At 45.0% G+C, this 14,945-nt stretch overlaps 1 protein-coding gene and 1 long non-coding RNA gene across 2 annotated transcripts in view; both read right to left on the minus strand.

Annotated features, from left to right (window-relative positions):
* The window catches only part of BET1 (Bet1 golgi vesicular membrane trafficking protein), a 143,319-nt gene that overhangs the window by 37,940 nt on the left and 90,434 nt on the right, over nt 1-14,945 (minus strand). The gene's annotated exons all lie outside the window — the stretch shown is intronic.
* The window catches only part of LOC138569979 (uncharacterized), a 103,679-nt gene continuing 90,136 nt past the window's right edge, over nt 1,403-14,945 (minus strand). The window contains exon 3 of the long non-coding RNA XR_011303361.1: nt 1,403-1,896. This is a non-coding gene — a long non-coding RNA (uncharacterized lncRNA). The remainder of the gene's footprint in view (nt 1,897-14,945) is intronic.

A 14,945-nucleotide genomic window follows, 5' to 3' on the forward strand; every position in this document is an offset into this window, starting at 1 on the left:
AAATAAAGATAAGTAAATAGAAAACACACACATGCAGTGTTAGGATTAGTTTGATGGCAAAGATTAAGGGAGAAATTAAAGTTTAATCCCAACAGTTTTCTTCTTTGGCTTGGCATGACAAGCACTGCCATAATAGAACTACCTGGTCATAAAATGGCAACTGTTGGAAAAAAAGGTGCGATTCCCTGGGCATATGATAGCAGTGCCTGCCAAATGTCCATTTAAAATATATACACATGACAAAATCACAGACACAGACTTTGGTGCCAGAAACAAACGTAAAGCAAGTGGTGGAAGGCAGACTTGGTGAAGACACTTATTACACCACTAGCCCATTACCAGCTGTAATTAAGCCATTACCTCTCAACCAGAAGAAGCACTCTGACGATTAGAAGTCATTGTCAGGAGCTTTTATAAAGAGTCAAAACGCCCAACTAGCCCTATTGTGATGAGCGAAGTTCCCTACCTAACAAAATAAAAACTACAGTGGGCTTTAAAGTCCAAAGTAAAGTTCTCCAGTCCGAATCTGATCAGACTAAATGGCCCTACAACTTTGGGAAAAAAAGACAACTAAAAAGAGGAAATGGATGGCTTTGTTCAGTAGCCCCAACAGGGTGTCTGCTTGGCTCAATTTTGGTGTGCTTGGGTGACAAAATTTTCTTTTAAACACAGGATATTCTTCCCAGTCTTTGTAAGAAGTTGGGGTTTCGCTTTATTCTGGCATCAAAGAAAACTGTCTTTTTTTGCAACATCACCATTCCTTTGGGAAAACAACAAAACAAAACACTTCCTCCTTTGAGGTGTTGGGTTCTCCCACGGTTCTCTGATCCTCGTATATGTTTTCTTATACCAAAGTTGTTTCAGGTAGGTCGACTTTCCACCTTATTTCATCAAAGTTCTGTACTTTGTTACTTGTTCAGCCTGGACTTTGTGTCCTTCTTACTTTGTTAATCCCCCTTTCTTAGGGTATTTGTAAATGTGTGTCTCTGATCCCCATAACCTAGATAGTTTTCCCAGTTCTTTTTCCCCCAATATACGTCTTTTTATCATTTCTCCTTTCATAGGGTATTTACGCATTAGCATCTCTCGGGCTTCCAGATGTTATTCAGTGTTGACACCACTTCTGCTCCCATTTTATTTTTATTCTCGAGTTTCTCAGGCTCCTGTAACATGGATAGCTTTTTCAGCAGCTTCTCACAATGTTAGTCTTATTCTCACACTCTTTCATAGGGAGTTAGCACAGACGGATTGCCGAGGCTCTTATAACCTCGATAGTTTTCGTAGCCGTCATTCAATTTGTTTGTATGAGTCTTAAGCCCTTTTTCATTGAGCGCTTGCACTCTGGTTTCTCAGACTCCCTTAACAGATAGCTTTCATCGTCATTACACACAATGTTTGTACCTTGTATCGGTCAATTTTCCATCAGGTTCTTCTGGCTCCTGTAGCCTTGTTGGCTTTCCCCGGGGCTACGCTTCTCTGCAGCCTCGGTCTGACTTGCGCAGAGCTTGGGGATCATGGCTCCTTCAGACTATCTAGTCTCAGGGTCCATTGCCGGCCTTCTAGGCCACCAGCGCGCCTTCGTGGTCATGCTACCAGACTGGATGGATGTCTTGCCATCCCTGTTCCCAATGCGACCTGGGCTTCTCGTACAGGTACAACACAATCTTGCAGGCGTTCAGTTCACTGCTTGCTCGCCCACCATGCAGCCACACGCTCTGTGGCCCAGCGTCGCTCTGCCCCTCCAGGACGTCAATGATGCAGAGGATAGGCTTTGCGTAGCAGCTCTCCTCTCTCGGTAGGAGTCTCCCTTTACTTTACAATCCGTCGTCTTTTTATACACATCAAAGGGACTGTGTCCTTCATTGACCAAGGCATTCAGGCTGTGTTCAGCATTATCTGAAGGCAAAGAGATAAAAGAAGTGTCACTGTTTGGTGGTTTCAAAATTGGAGTATTCAAAACAGAATTAACAGTCTTTTTATGCCCAATGTAGGTAGACAGCATATTCCGTGGAGGAAGTTCCTTATCAGAATGGGGGTCCTCGTCCCAGAGAAGCGAGTCACTCCCAGTGAGAACCCACTTGTCCAAACACCTATGGAGGGTTTGGCTGAGCAGGCTGCCCTCCCTATCCTTAAAAAGATTGGCCCTAGGGGAGAAGGGGAAAATACCCTGGATTTGTCACAGAGGTCTAAGGTTATGTTTCTGCTTGATAGAGCTAGCTCAAAGAGGTCCCAGGAGATGTTTTTGAGAAGAGAGGGGTAGGCAGTGGATGAGAATAGACATGGGCAGTCGAAGGGTGGATACATAACCAAAGAGCACCGCCAAGCAGTGTACATCTCAGAAGTCAGCTCCATCCTAGCTGTACTCCAATGCAACAGCTTGCACTTATAGGTGCTGCTGAACAGCCCAAACTGAAAATGACCTCTCCTGTCTCAGAAGGTTTCAATATTCTACTCGGGGTAAAGACTTTGCAAAAAGAGGACATCCTAAAAGAAAGTCTCTGGTTTTTCCAGTGTTCATAAGGGGCCAGGTTAGCGAGATTAGCATCTCTCAAAGCCCTGGATGTGAACCAGGGAGCTAGGCAGGATAGAACGCTAGCTAAATATTCTGCCTAGAGCTCTTCTGCCTATGATCTTAGCCCAAAGACTTGGCAGGTTACTAAATCTACCTTTCTGTCTTCCAGGCTCCGGCTTCCTTATTTGCCACTGTTTGCTGTATACCAGCTTTGCATCACTTGCTCAGGTTTCTCTTTCCCAGGCTTCAAATAGCCTCAAACTTTCTACAAACTCAGTGTCTCTCCTCTAGTGCTCACTTCTTTTGTAGCCGTCTCGAATTCATACACTCTTTACTCCCCAAATTTGCCAACTTTTTCAACCCATTGGACAACGTTTTTTTTCCAGTCTCAATTCTCTACCACCTTCCTCACTCCTTTTGGTACCATTCCCTCCAGATATCACTACTTTCCCGCGCCTTCTTCACCTCTCGGGAGTGCTATTCTCCCTCTCGTGCATACTTCAGCCTCCCAGGATCAAATGTCACTACTGTCTAAATCCTTCTCTCCCCCACCGTCTTCGTTCCTCTGAGAACCACCATTTTGCTTTCTATGCACAGCTTTAACAGTTATCCCTATTTGTCCTTATTATGACGACCTTGGCTCCGTCTTCACTCTAGTGTGTCACCTTACTTCCTATATGTACTTTCACAGATTTATAAGTCTAACCATCTGGTATCCCTTTTGCCCACCTTTTTTGCCCCCTTGGGCAGCACGGTCTTCATATCTACTTTCCAGCTCAATGGACTCACATCTCAGGACACCTTTTCAACCCCTCTGGGAATCACCTTATGTCTGAATAATTACAGTCTCTTTGTACACTAATATGCGACTGCTTCCATCTTTCCCCAACACTCTGGACTACTTGGTCAAGTCTCATGGATCTCTTAACCGCTCCCAACTTCTATTATTGCTATGAGTTGCTGGAATGTGTTCCCTTTAATTGCCCCATCTGAGTTTTTGCAGTTTAGAGGCAGAACCAAGCCTTTATCTTGTCTGTCCGTCATCTTGGAATTCATTTATCACCTCCCTTTCTGAAAGCTGTACAGCTTGCCTGATTTAAGCGCATGGGATACAGGTTTTCAAATATATTTTTTTGAATGTGTTTCACATGAGTGGAAATGATGTCAGTAAACAATGGAAAGCTGAGATGGTATTTTTTATGGGAACGCAAGCCTCTGGAAAACATTCTCGGGGCTCTCAGTGGAAATTTGATGGGTTTCTTTGTTCCACAGCTGAACTTGGCTGAGCTATGTGAATCTCTTTGCTCTTGGAATGTTGGATTCTGCTTCTATAAAGCGGGAGTAGGAGTTAAATCACTGCTTTGGCGTTGGGTTTATGGCCTCTGCTTCCAAATTGTAGTGGCTCTGCCTGCTAAAGGGACCCTGTCCCCAATTGGCACATGTGTCTTTTCCATGGCCTGAGATGGAGAGTAAATGAGTGTGACCAGTGAATGCTCCACAAACCACCCGCGGGCCTATCGTCTGCTAGCTTAGGGAGACACCTAACCCTTATATAACACCACGAAGGTTCCCAGAGTGAGGCACCCACGAGGGGGAAGAAAACATCCTTGATTGGCACATGCAGCAAAGACCCAACAACTCAACTAGACACAATCTATACCCTTGCTGGGTAAAGAATAGGGTCCTCATCCACCGAGCCGCTTTGGTATCCATACTGGAAGAATATATTTAGCCCCAAGAGAAAAAAAGAACTACTCATCTGTTATTCTTTACATGTCAAAGTAACTGGTGCAAAACCCCAGACATGTGTAATTCACTTGAAGCAGATGAGTGGTATGCCGGTTTAGATCTTTCCAAACATTTCTGTGACCAAGTCTAGCGCAGAAGACTGCACAATGTCTGAACTGACAGGTTGTCCTGTTAAATTTGCACTATTTGCAGACCGGAAAGGGTGTTCATATTCTTGGGAGAGCAGGCCTTCAATGTGGGGCAAATGAACTGAACTACTAAGCTTCATGTGGCAATGTTTAACTTTTTAAAATCTAACACACATGCAATTCTTAATGTTTGAGCTACTGCTACTCTTTGCAAGTTACTTTGTTTTCTTGTGACTTTAAAACTGGTGGCAATGATAAGGATTTATCATTGGATATAGTCACTTGAAGTCTCCCTACATAATCGTTAATCCACAAATGTCTAACACTGACTTTGGAAATTGAATCTGCAATAACATTTCATAATTGTAAAGTAAAACTACATGATAATTGCCAGACATTGTCAATTCATCTGATAAAGGCTACTACCAGCAAACTTAACATGTCTTCCAGTTTACCAGAAATCAGAGATTGAGCAACAGCTCTGTCGCAATGTGGATTTGTGCTAACAGCAGGTGTGGGACCAGAGATATGGACAGGCCTCACACATTCTTAAAAATGCCAGTAGCCTTGCAGGTCGAGTTCCTGTGTTCAGCGACTACAAATGTACAAGTGCTTTCTGTGAAATGGCACACGTCTCCACGGGCACACGTAAATTGTGCTGGAGAGGCCAGCTACACATAGTGAAGTTTATTTGCCATTTCATTTTTTTTATTTTGTATATTTTGGTCATCAAAACCTTTATACAAAACATGCGTACATGTCATCACAATTCTGAAGTATTTCAGTCTCAAAGGGAAAACTAATCATTAACAATGCCATGTAATACAAGCAAAGTTTTTTTTGCATTAAATGACAAATTTCCCTCGCCAGGAAGGTCATGAAAACTCAGCGACTATATCAGTGGGCGAGGAGATTTCGTGAGCCCTGATGCAGATCATGTCAGAGATAAAAAGTCAGATGCCTCATTCCGTGAGGTAGGCGACCATGGGATGCATCTTCTTGGTGAAGCACCTTGGAGGTGATGAGAACCCGAAGAAAGGCAGGCTCGCAAACTACCAGCATAGACTTGCACATAGGAACTAAAGAACGCATTGGTGAGGCACATGAGTTGGAATGGATAAGTATATGTCTTCTAGATAAAGAGCACTAGCCACTCTACCTGAAGCAGAATATCAGGGACTATCCGTCTTCCTTCCATTTTGAATTACAGGCAAATCATTCACTCACGATTTTAACAATACTTTTCTTAGCTAAACTATGCATTTTATATGAAGAGGTTCATACACTCTTCCTTGGCTCCACCAATCACAACCTGAACAGACTACAGATCTTACAGAACAATTTCTTTTTATTTTATTTATTTGCATTTTTTGAGCGTGCAGCAGCCCAGGGGCATTGTGGCGCTAGTTAGACATTTTTTTCTTAGTTACAGAGATTGTTCATGGTTAACAGTTCAAGTAGTTATTATCACTGGTTACAGACAATTTATATAGTTACATATAATACTTCTTAGTTACAGTTAGATTTAACTTTTGCATGTGCTGGATTGCATGTGCTGGAATGGGATTAACTGAAAAGGGTGGTTTTTTGTTTTTTATGGAAGGCGAGGAGGGAGTTTCCAGCTCGGATGTCAGCAGGCAGAGAGTTCGAGGACTTGGCGGCATTGTAAGGGAAACTTAACCCTCCAGCTCTCGCTTTGTGTATGTGGGGGATGTCGATTTGGTTGGTATAGCGAGTCCTGACTGGTCCTGTGGATGTGGATTTGGTAATGGTGTCTGACAGATCTGAGGGTGCAGTGCGGGTGAGGCATTTGTGGGTGAGAGTGAGGATTTTGAAAGTGATGCGTTCTTTTACTGGGAGCCAATGTGCGTCTTGTCTGGCGTGGGTAATGTGGTCTCTTTTAGGGATGCTGAGTGCTGCCCTTAGCGCATTTTTCTGGGTGATTTGGAGTCGGTTTATGTTTTTTGCAGATGTACCAGCTAGGAGGGCGTTACAATAGCCGAGTTTGGCACCAATGGTTGCTCTTGCTATAGTTAGGCAGCTGGGTTTGGAAAGGTATGGCTTAATTGCATTTATAAGTTTAGTGGTGTGTGCCGAGGCGGAAGAGATGGCGCTGACCTGCTTTGTCATGGATAGTTTAGAGTCTATGTGTACTCCTAGGGTCTTAACAGAGGTAGACACAGGGATGATGGTATTATCAATGATGAAATTAGAGTATGGTTTGTCTAATTTAGCTAGGGTGGTTTTTAGACTTAGTATGATAATTTCTGTCTTCTCTCCGTTGAGGCAGAGACCGTTGGCTGCCATCCAGGCCTGGATGGTGGAGTAGATTTTGTGGAGTGCTTTGGCATCTTTGAGGTATACTCCAGAGAGTGGTAGGAGTACCTGGGTATCGTCTGCGTAGTTGGTGTACGCGATACCTAAGGCGTTAAGCTTATCGAAGAGCGGCTTCGTAAACAGATTGTAAAGCGTTGGTGCAGTGCATGAGCTCTGTGGGACTCCGCAGTGGATGGTGGGGGGGGGGGCTGCGTTGGCAATGTTTGAGTAGACTTTCATGGCTCTACCCTCCAAGAAGGATGTGACCCAGAGCGCTGCTTCTTTAGTGAAGTTGGCTGATTGGGTGAGGTGCGAGGTGGGTGAGGTGAGAGTCTTGTGGTCCACGAGATCGAACGCAGCCGAGAGATCTAGGAGTACTAGGAGGGTTGGTTTTCCGGTGTCCACGATTTGTGTGATCTAATTTTTTAGATCTACTAAGGCAGTTTCAGTACCTTGTCCTCTGCGAAAGCTAGATTGTCTCATTCCGAAGATGGAGTCATCTTCAAGGAATTGTTGGATTTGGCAATGGGCAGCTTTGTCCAGAATCTTGAGGAGGAAGGGTACAGTGGTTATTGGTCTGTAGTTATTCGGTTGGGTGGGGTCAAGTGTGGGTTTTTTGAGGAGTGGGCGAACCCAAGCCTCTTTGAGGCTCGCAGGGATGATGCCGGTTCTGAAAGAGGCATTGATGAAGGCTGTTAGTAGAGGGGCAAGGCTGTCGGCGCGAGTCCTTGGTGAGCTTCGGAGGGCATATATCTCCTTTGCACATTGAAGGTTTTAGGTTTTTGATGACTTCAGCCTCAGCAATGTCCCTAAAGGAGAAGAGCGGTTTTTGGGAGAAGGAGTGGATTGGGGCCGATTGATACCTGATAGAGTGGGTAGAACACTGTGGTGGTCCTTAATTTATTTTTGCAGAAGATTTATTTAATTCAGCATGGCAGCCTGGATACTAGCACACCATGCTTCATCTTTCTTATCTCATCTGGTGTGATTGGGCGGGGGGGGGCCCCCCAAGTTCCTTAAATATCGCGAAGATTTCTTTCGATTGTGAGTTTGCATTAGGGATACGGGTGTTGAAGGCGTTGGCTTTCCCTTCAGTGATGGCCTCTTTGTATTGTTTGGAGATGAGGTTGAAGCAGTTCTTCGTGTTGTCGCAAGGGTTGATTTGCCAGTTTTTTAAAGCCTCTTTTACAAGTGCGCATAGATTGTAGTTCCTCTGTGAACCAGGAGTTTGAGTGGAGAGTCTTTTTTCCTTTTTTGTTTTCGAGCGGCTCTATGGCGTTGATGGCATTGGATAGAGTGTCTTTGTAGATGTTAGCTAAGGTGTTGGGATCATCTGAGAAAGGGCGGGCAAGTGCTGGGATGTTTAGATATGGGCGCAGATTGTCTGAGGAGAGTTTTTTAGAGCTTCTAGCTAGTGTGGGAGGTGCAGCTGGGGTTTTTTTAGAATTGGGCGTGGTGGGTAAAGTGAATTCAATTAGGTTATGGTCGGTCCAGGGTAGGGCCGTGTTAGAGGTGATGGTGGTGAGACAGTTTAGGTCAGCGACCCAGTCTAGGGTGTGGCCTTTATTATGTGTGGGGGTGGAGATTTTATGTGTGAACCCTAGGTCATTAAGTTCTTTGGCAAGGGTGGCAGCAGCCTTGTCTTTGGGGTAGTTGAGTCCTAGAACAAGTCTCCAAGGAGGAGGAGGAGGAGGGTCCTGGTGGATCCTTTGATGTTATTGCTGAGTGAGTGAGTGAGGTGTCCCTGAAAATCTGATGGAAGTCCCGGGGGCGGTGTAGCATGTGGATATTGATGGTGCAATTGGGGGACAGTGAGAGCTTGACAGAGAGCATATCAGAGTTACTCTTTCATGGGTGGCTAATGGATCTGAGGGAGAGAGTTTCTCTAAATATGAGGGCTACTCCTCCTCATAGGTGTGCTGGTCTGTCTGTCCTAGGGATGGTGTATCCTTATAGGAGTGCCAGGGTGATGGCAGGGCCAGATGCCTCATGTAGCCAGGTTTCGGTGGCAGCTAGTAGGTCAATGTTGTTGTTGGTAAGGAGATCATTTATTTCTAGGGCATGAGCAGTGAGTGATCTGACGTTGAGAAAGGCACCATTTAGATGAGGCGGCTGTCTAGCTGTGGTTATGGTGGTATTGAGGAGGCTGGGGGTATGGACGGCGGTGGGTGTGTTGATGAGGTGGAGTGTATGGCTGGGCGATGTGTGATTAGGAGCGAGAGGGTGTGCAGTGGATTTGTGGATAAATCGGGAGCCTAAACGAAGATTACATGAAGTGGTAAAGGAAGGGTGGCATGTGTGTTCTAGTGTACGAGTTTGTGCTCTGAGTCTGGTGCTTCTGCTGGACGGTGCAGAGGGGTTCTGTATGTGGGGTGAGCTTGTTGTGTGTGGACTTTGGGGTTCTAGCATAGTGGTTGGTGTAAGAGGGTGAGGTGGTGTGTTGGGATGGATTCCGGGTGGTAAGGTGCTGAGAAGCTGGGCAGGTGATGCTGGAGTAGGTTTTGGTAAGATCCAGTATGATGAAGATTGCGCTTAGATGTGCCCTTAATCTTTATCGCAAGGCCCATATTTCCACCATCAGTAAGGAAATTCACTGGCTCCCCATCCGTGACAGAATCACACTACGATCTCTTGTCATTACTCACAAATGCCTCTCGCCGACAGTCCCACTTTATTTATCAGACACATTCTCTAGACATAGCTCAACCAGACCAACTAGAACCCCTTATATGCACCATCTAAACATTCCCAAATTCAAACTGAAAATGGCAGGGGGCGCTAGCTTCCCTGTGCCAGCAGCAAAATGCTGGAACGCACTTTGCATGATAATTAGAGCCGCCATATCATTCTTGTCATTCAGAGCAAAGGTGGAAGTATGGTTTACAACTCACTTACATGCAGTGGCTGACCAATCTGTAACCCAGCTAGTTGTTACCTTGTCACGGACCACATTGGAACCCGGTCCTTCATGTTTTCCATTGTACTATCCTCTACTGTACCTCGCATGTGTAACCTTCTGTAACTTATGTTGCTATACAAGTCAAATGCGCCCAGTTACCCCAGGGTTTGGCTGCGCTAAATTGGATGTGTGATAATCCATGTAGTGAATGTGTCATCTTTTAAGATGTTAACAATATTTTGCCAAGACATGCTGTGCATTTCATATTAAGAAGTTTGTGTGAAATATATGGTGTGCGTTAACGATATTATGCACGATTTGTATACCTTTTATAATATAATTTGTAGCATGTGTAATATATGTTCTGCTTGTGTATTTAATCAGCAATATCGTGAACTGATTGAATAGCCTGCTGCAGGGACATATTAACATCAAGCACAACAGTGCCAATGAATGCTCATGGCGTTAATGCGTACCCCCTCTACCCCCCCCAAACCCCAACCCCCCCTCCGCCCCCCCTCCCCCCGCCACCACCATTTGTATCCTGATGAGCACAGAATCGAATCCAGCCAAGTGCCCTCTTGGGTGATGAGATTATTTGATAAAAAAAAAAAAAATCTGTTACGCCTTATTTTGGCATCTGATCCGGTGTCCTGCAGGATGAATACAACTGTGGGGATTAACTCGCCGAGCTATAGTGCTCGCGTTTCTGTGCTGGTGCATTTGTGCCCAACCTCCAATGTCGTCTGGCACCTCCATGTCAAAGTGCTTGTTTAACTGGAATTTTGCATCTGCACCTGCACCAGTATTCAAGCGCAATATAAAAGTCTGGTGTAGCAGCCCAGCACAGGGGCACCAAAGTGGCCTCTCTTGTAGGATGAAAGCCTTTATGTTGCGACACCTAAGCGATAAATGTAGCCACGTTCAAAACTGGGAGCTGGAGGGGTCCGGGGGAGGGGGCGTCTCATATTTTTCCACATCTCCCAGTGTGTGCAGTGACCTTTTCGTGTATGCAGGCAGTGCTAGAACTAAAAGAAGTGCACCTCTCCAGTCACTGGTGTGTTCCATTCTTCCGCTTATGTTAAAGGCATATTGTATTCCATTTCATTTTAGGTGAAAAATAGCTCTAAGCGCCAGGCTCTGGTAGAACATCTAGGCACAACATTTGGACAAACCAGGTTTTAATCTCCAGTGTCCAGTTTAAAAATCCAAATCCCATTTCTTTTAATTGCGCTGCTTTTAAGGCATTTTAGCAAGTGGTCAAAACAAGTTAAAGTAAACTAAAAAGCAGCAGAGAGGTAAAGCCCCATCCACTGCACTTGTGTCTTTGTTATGATCTCGGTGTTAGGCTAGGCCTGAAGTCATATTTAATATAGGATTGATTTGTACAGCCGAGTGAAAGCAGAGCTATGAATCATAAGAGGCAGAGGAGTTATCAATGATCTCACAATTTTAGCAGCAAAGATAAATCCCATGTGAAATAGATCGGGTGGAACATTTCTTCTGTAATGAATGAGGGTTGTTAAATTAGAACAAAAGAGATTAGTAAGGTTATGTACTCGATACGTGCACAGCGCCTTGTGGCTATTGTTTTGATGTATGATACTTATAATGCGCTTAATACACAGAGTTTTCTAAGCGCGGACCCGGGGATCGAACCTGTGGTGCTGCTTGTGGTCTTGAATGTGGCGTGAATAGCCCTTAGGCAGAACGAACATATATGAAATAATAGGAGCATTACATTGCATCCAAGTAGCATTTACAATTTCAAGCAACTGTTCAATTATTAGCAGACTTTGCTAGTGTAGTGATATTGTAATAGTGGCCGGCGCATCACATGGTGAAAGAGTGAGGGGCTAAAAAAAATGCTGAGCTGGCGGCTGACAGACGCTTTTAACCACGGAGCAAGTCACGGGAACGTCGCTCGTGTTTTTCTCTGTCCTTCTTTGGAGAGCCCTGCCAATTGCAACACACCTGCTTTCCGTGAACAGTCTAAAATAACGGCGTCGCGCTCAGAGTAAGTCACTCGCAGTTCGCCCAGTGACGACCCAGCTCTAGCCGAGACAAACATCCATTCTCTACTTGGGAGCACCAAGAAAACTTGACGGGCAAGCAAAAAGATCTTTTCTTATGCCTGTGTACTGGATACCTTAGAAGTATTGCATAAATCTCTCTGGGGGGCACTGACTCGGATACTAAAATGGCAGGTAAAGTCACAGCAAAAAACAAATCCTGCAACTTGTGGAAAAATAAACCTCATGGCAGCTCGGCACAGTCTCTAAAAGTAAACGCTTGTACTTTGAAGATTTCCCATGTTGTCTTGGACGAGGGGCAAACTGCGCAGTCGGTTGCAATACAAGATCAGAGAAGGGAGGGAAAATGAACCTTTTTTTTTCAATTTTTAGTTGTTGCAGCTGAAGTGAAATACCTACCACCAGTGACTGAAGAGGCTGGTCCCATCACAGTATTGAGCCCATACCTACCACCAGAGCCTGAAGAGGCTGGTCCCATCACAGTATCGAGACCCGCATCCACAAGCAGGGAAAATACCTCGATTATTGATGACAACTCATTGCTCGGGTTGTGTCACACTCTACAGAAGTCTGTGGTAATTAGGGCAGAAGGTGCTCCAAGAAAAAGTAACACAGATGGTAACTACAAATTAACCAACGTTTGTCAACTACGTCCGACCTATAAGCTCATGCGGAAGGTCCAGAGCTCGGCACGCAGTGAACCCGTGGATGTAACCTCCAACCTGGCGACCCCGCAGTTTGCAGTAAAGACATTACTTAAACTATGTGGTAGGACAAATGAGGTACAGAAAGAGCAGGGTAATATAATAGAGCGAATTGAGAAGCTGCTAGTGAAAAACCACTAGTCTCTGAAATACCAACTGCAAAAGCTTTATTTGAAGGCTACCTGCCAAGATCTATTCCCCATGAGCAAGGAAACCTCCCACCAGAGGTCATGGATGACACTACTCTGAGCAATGGCGATTCCAATTAAAAAAAGATTTCTGAACTATATCAAACACGGAAGCAGCACAGAATGGCTAAGCAAAAAAGGATACGCAGGCACATTTAAAAAATAAAAATAAAATACAGTGTCACAGTTGGAACCGTTAAATTCCACAGGTATCTTGGAGCCGTGTTAATTCCCTAAGAAAAAGCGACAACAGGAAAATCGTTAAACAAAACTTCCTACAAAATCGATGGGGACTCTTACAAGTTGGCTTATCAAGGACAGGCACCCTCTGGTGACAAATAATAACGCACGTGTAGATCACTCTCTCGTTGAGATCGTGAATGAAGATAATTCAACGGAAAGCAAGTCCCAGGGCGAACGGTCTGTAAAGGAAATGGTTTTCATAGGCCCATCCTCAAAAGGTCTGAGCACAAGGAATGCAGTAGATCTGGATGACAAGCGTTTTACAATTGCAAGCAATTCATCAAATTAGATCTCCTTAACCTCATTCAGCAAAGCCTATCGCTAAGAGTCCCAACTTTGGGAGACCGAGTTTGTAGAACCACGTGAACAAGGCAGCGAGTGCAGTGTATCTCATATACATTGCCACGTGGCTGAAACAGCGGCCCTTATTCGCTCGCATGCAAATAACCTTAAGAAATTGGGGTATGGAGTGAAGCTGAGTGTTGAAGACACTGTTTTGTGTGCTGTCAGCCTCTTTGTGCAAGGAAGTCGCTTTCCCAACTTCAAATACCCAGCTCCGGTCGCGGAGCGACGCAGACTGAAGCCGAGTGTTGACAGTGTTGCCAGGGGAGCACGGGGATGTCGGGTGTACCATCTTTGAGTTCTTACACCTCACGCCCCGTATTTCGCTCCCCTGGCTTTTTGAGTATCCTCTGCAGTTGGAGTAAAACGGGCTTGTGTGTGCTCCGAAACTACCTTTCTGAAAGCTGTATGGAAATGTGTATGCTGTTGACAGAGCCCTTCAGGCCTGACCATGGAAGAAGCTGCGATATTGCACGGGGAGGACGGAGGGGCTCACCCACTCACACGGCGCTTCCTGGCTGCAGGCGGACGGGAGACTTCCGACACGCGAGCGGCGCCCCTGGTAAGCAGCAGCAAGTCCCGTAAAAAGGACTTGTGCCTCATCCTCTTCAATAAGTTCAGAGACGTTTGATTGTCAAGGAATTAATTCCCCAAAATGTTCAATGCCACTGTCACCTTTACCATTGCATATAGCTAATGACTTGAACTTGATGGGGGGGTCATTCTAGTTACATCTTGCCTGAAGTATTCATAGAAGGAGAGATGGATGTGTGTGCAGTAAGTCGTATAAGCTCAAATGCTCAACAAATAACTAAGGCCCCTAACCAAAGGGGGGCAGGTGAGCTCCAATACGTCAGGACATTACAAGCCCTAGCTGGTCAAGTATTAGGTCACAGAACGGCCTCAATGGAGGGATGTGTGAGCATAGGGGCGGATGTAGGGGACGATTCTGTGAGCCCCAAAGACCGGTCTCATGTGGAAGCCAGCAAAGTCTGGGGTAATGACTTAGCCGCGCTTGATCGTAGCGAAAACAGTGACCAGGTGTAAGCAGTACACAGAAAAGGTTGTAATATACCGAACTCCCCAATGGAACTGCCAGCCGAGGTCGAATTTGGTCTAATAGACAAAGTGGACTGGCCTAGATCAGGCATCGTACTGGACCAAATTACAACCATCGGGAGAAGTCCTAATCGGCGTAGTTCGATCGCCACAGTTAAGGTTCTAAAATACCTTATCCAAATAAACATCAAACTGGGAAGTCAACAGAGTTCTGAAAATAGAGTTTGATTTACATCTTTTGTACCTCAAAACCCACATGAACAGGAGTGTTGTGCACCCGAACACTCGAGGGAGAATGCACCTAGTCAGCCACTCGCAATACAAGGATCTAATCAAAAAAAGTTTGTGGTTGCAACCAATGATGAAAAGGAAAAGACTTGATTCCTTAAATGAAGTCGATAGCGACCAGCTATCTGTATCACAAAAAAGACATGTGGAAGAAAGGGACTCGGCTAGTGTGGATATAGTTGGACACGATTCTAGCTCATTATCAGTCTTAGCTTGTCCCTATGTGGATGATTCATTTACAAAGAGATGTAAATCACGGAAGGAAAAATTAAAAGCCGCAAGGCCAAGGTTGAGCAATCTCAAAAAATCAAGCGTTCAAACACAAAACTTGGCAGAGCGTCTCTCGAAGGAAATCACAAGAGAGTTAAATACACTTATAATGGCCGCTCACACCATATCGATGTCACCATATATGAAATTATCTGAACAATTGAACGAGAATATTAAGGACCAAACTACTTTGTTAGATATGCTGAATTCGAAA

Source organism: Ambystoma mexicanum, chromosome 2q, assembly GCF_040938575.1.
Source record: "Ambystoma mexicanum isolate Mex_15411 chromosome 2q, UKY_AmexF1_1, whole genome shotgun sequence".
Classification (NCBI taxonomy): domain Eukaryota; kingdom Metazoa; phylum Chordata; class Amphibia; order Caudata; family Ambystomatidae; genus Ambystoma; species Ambystoma mexicanum.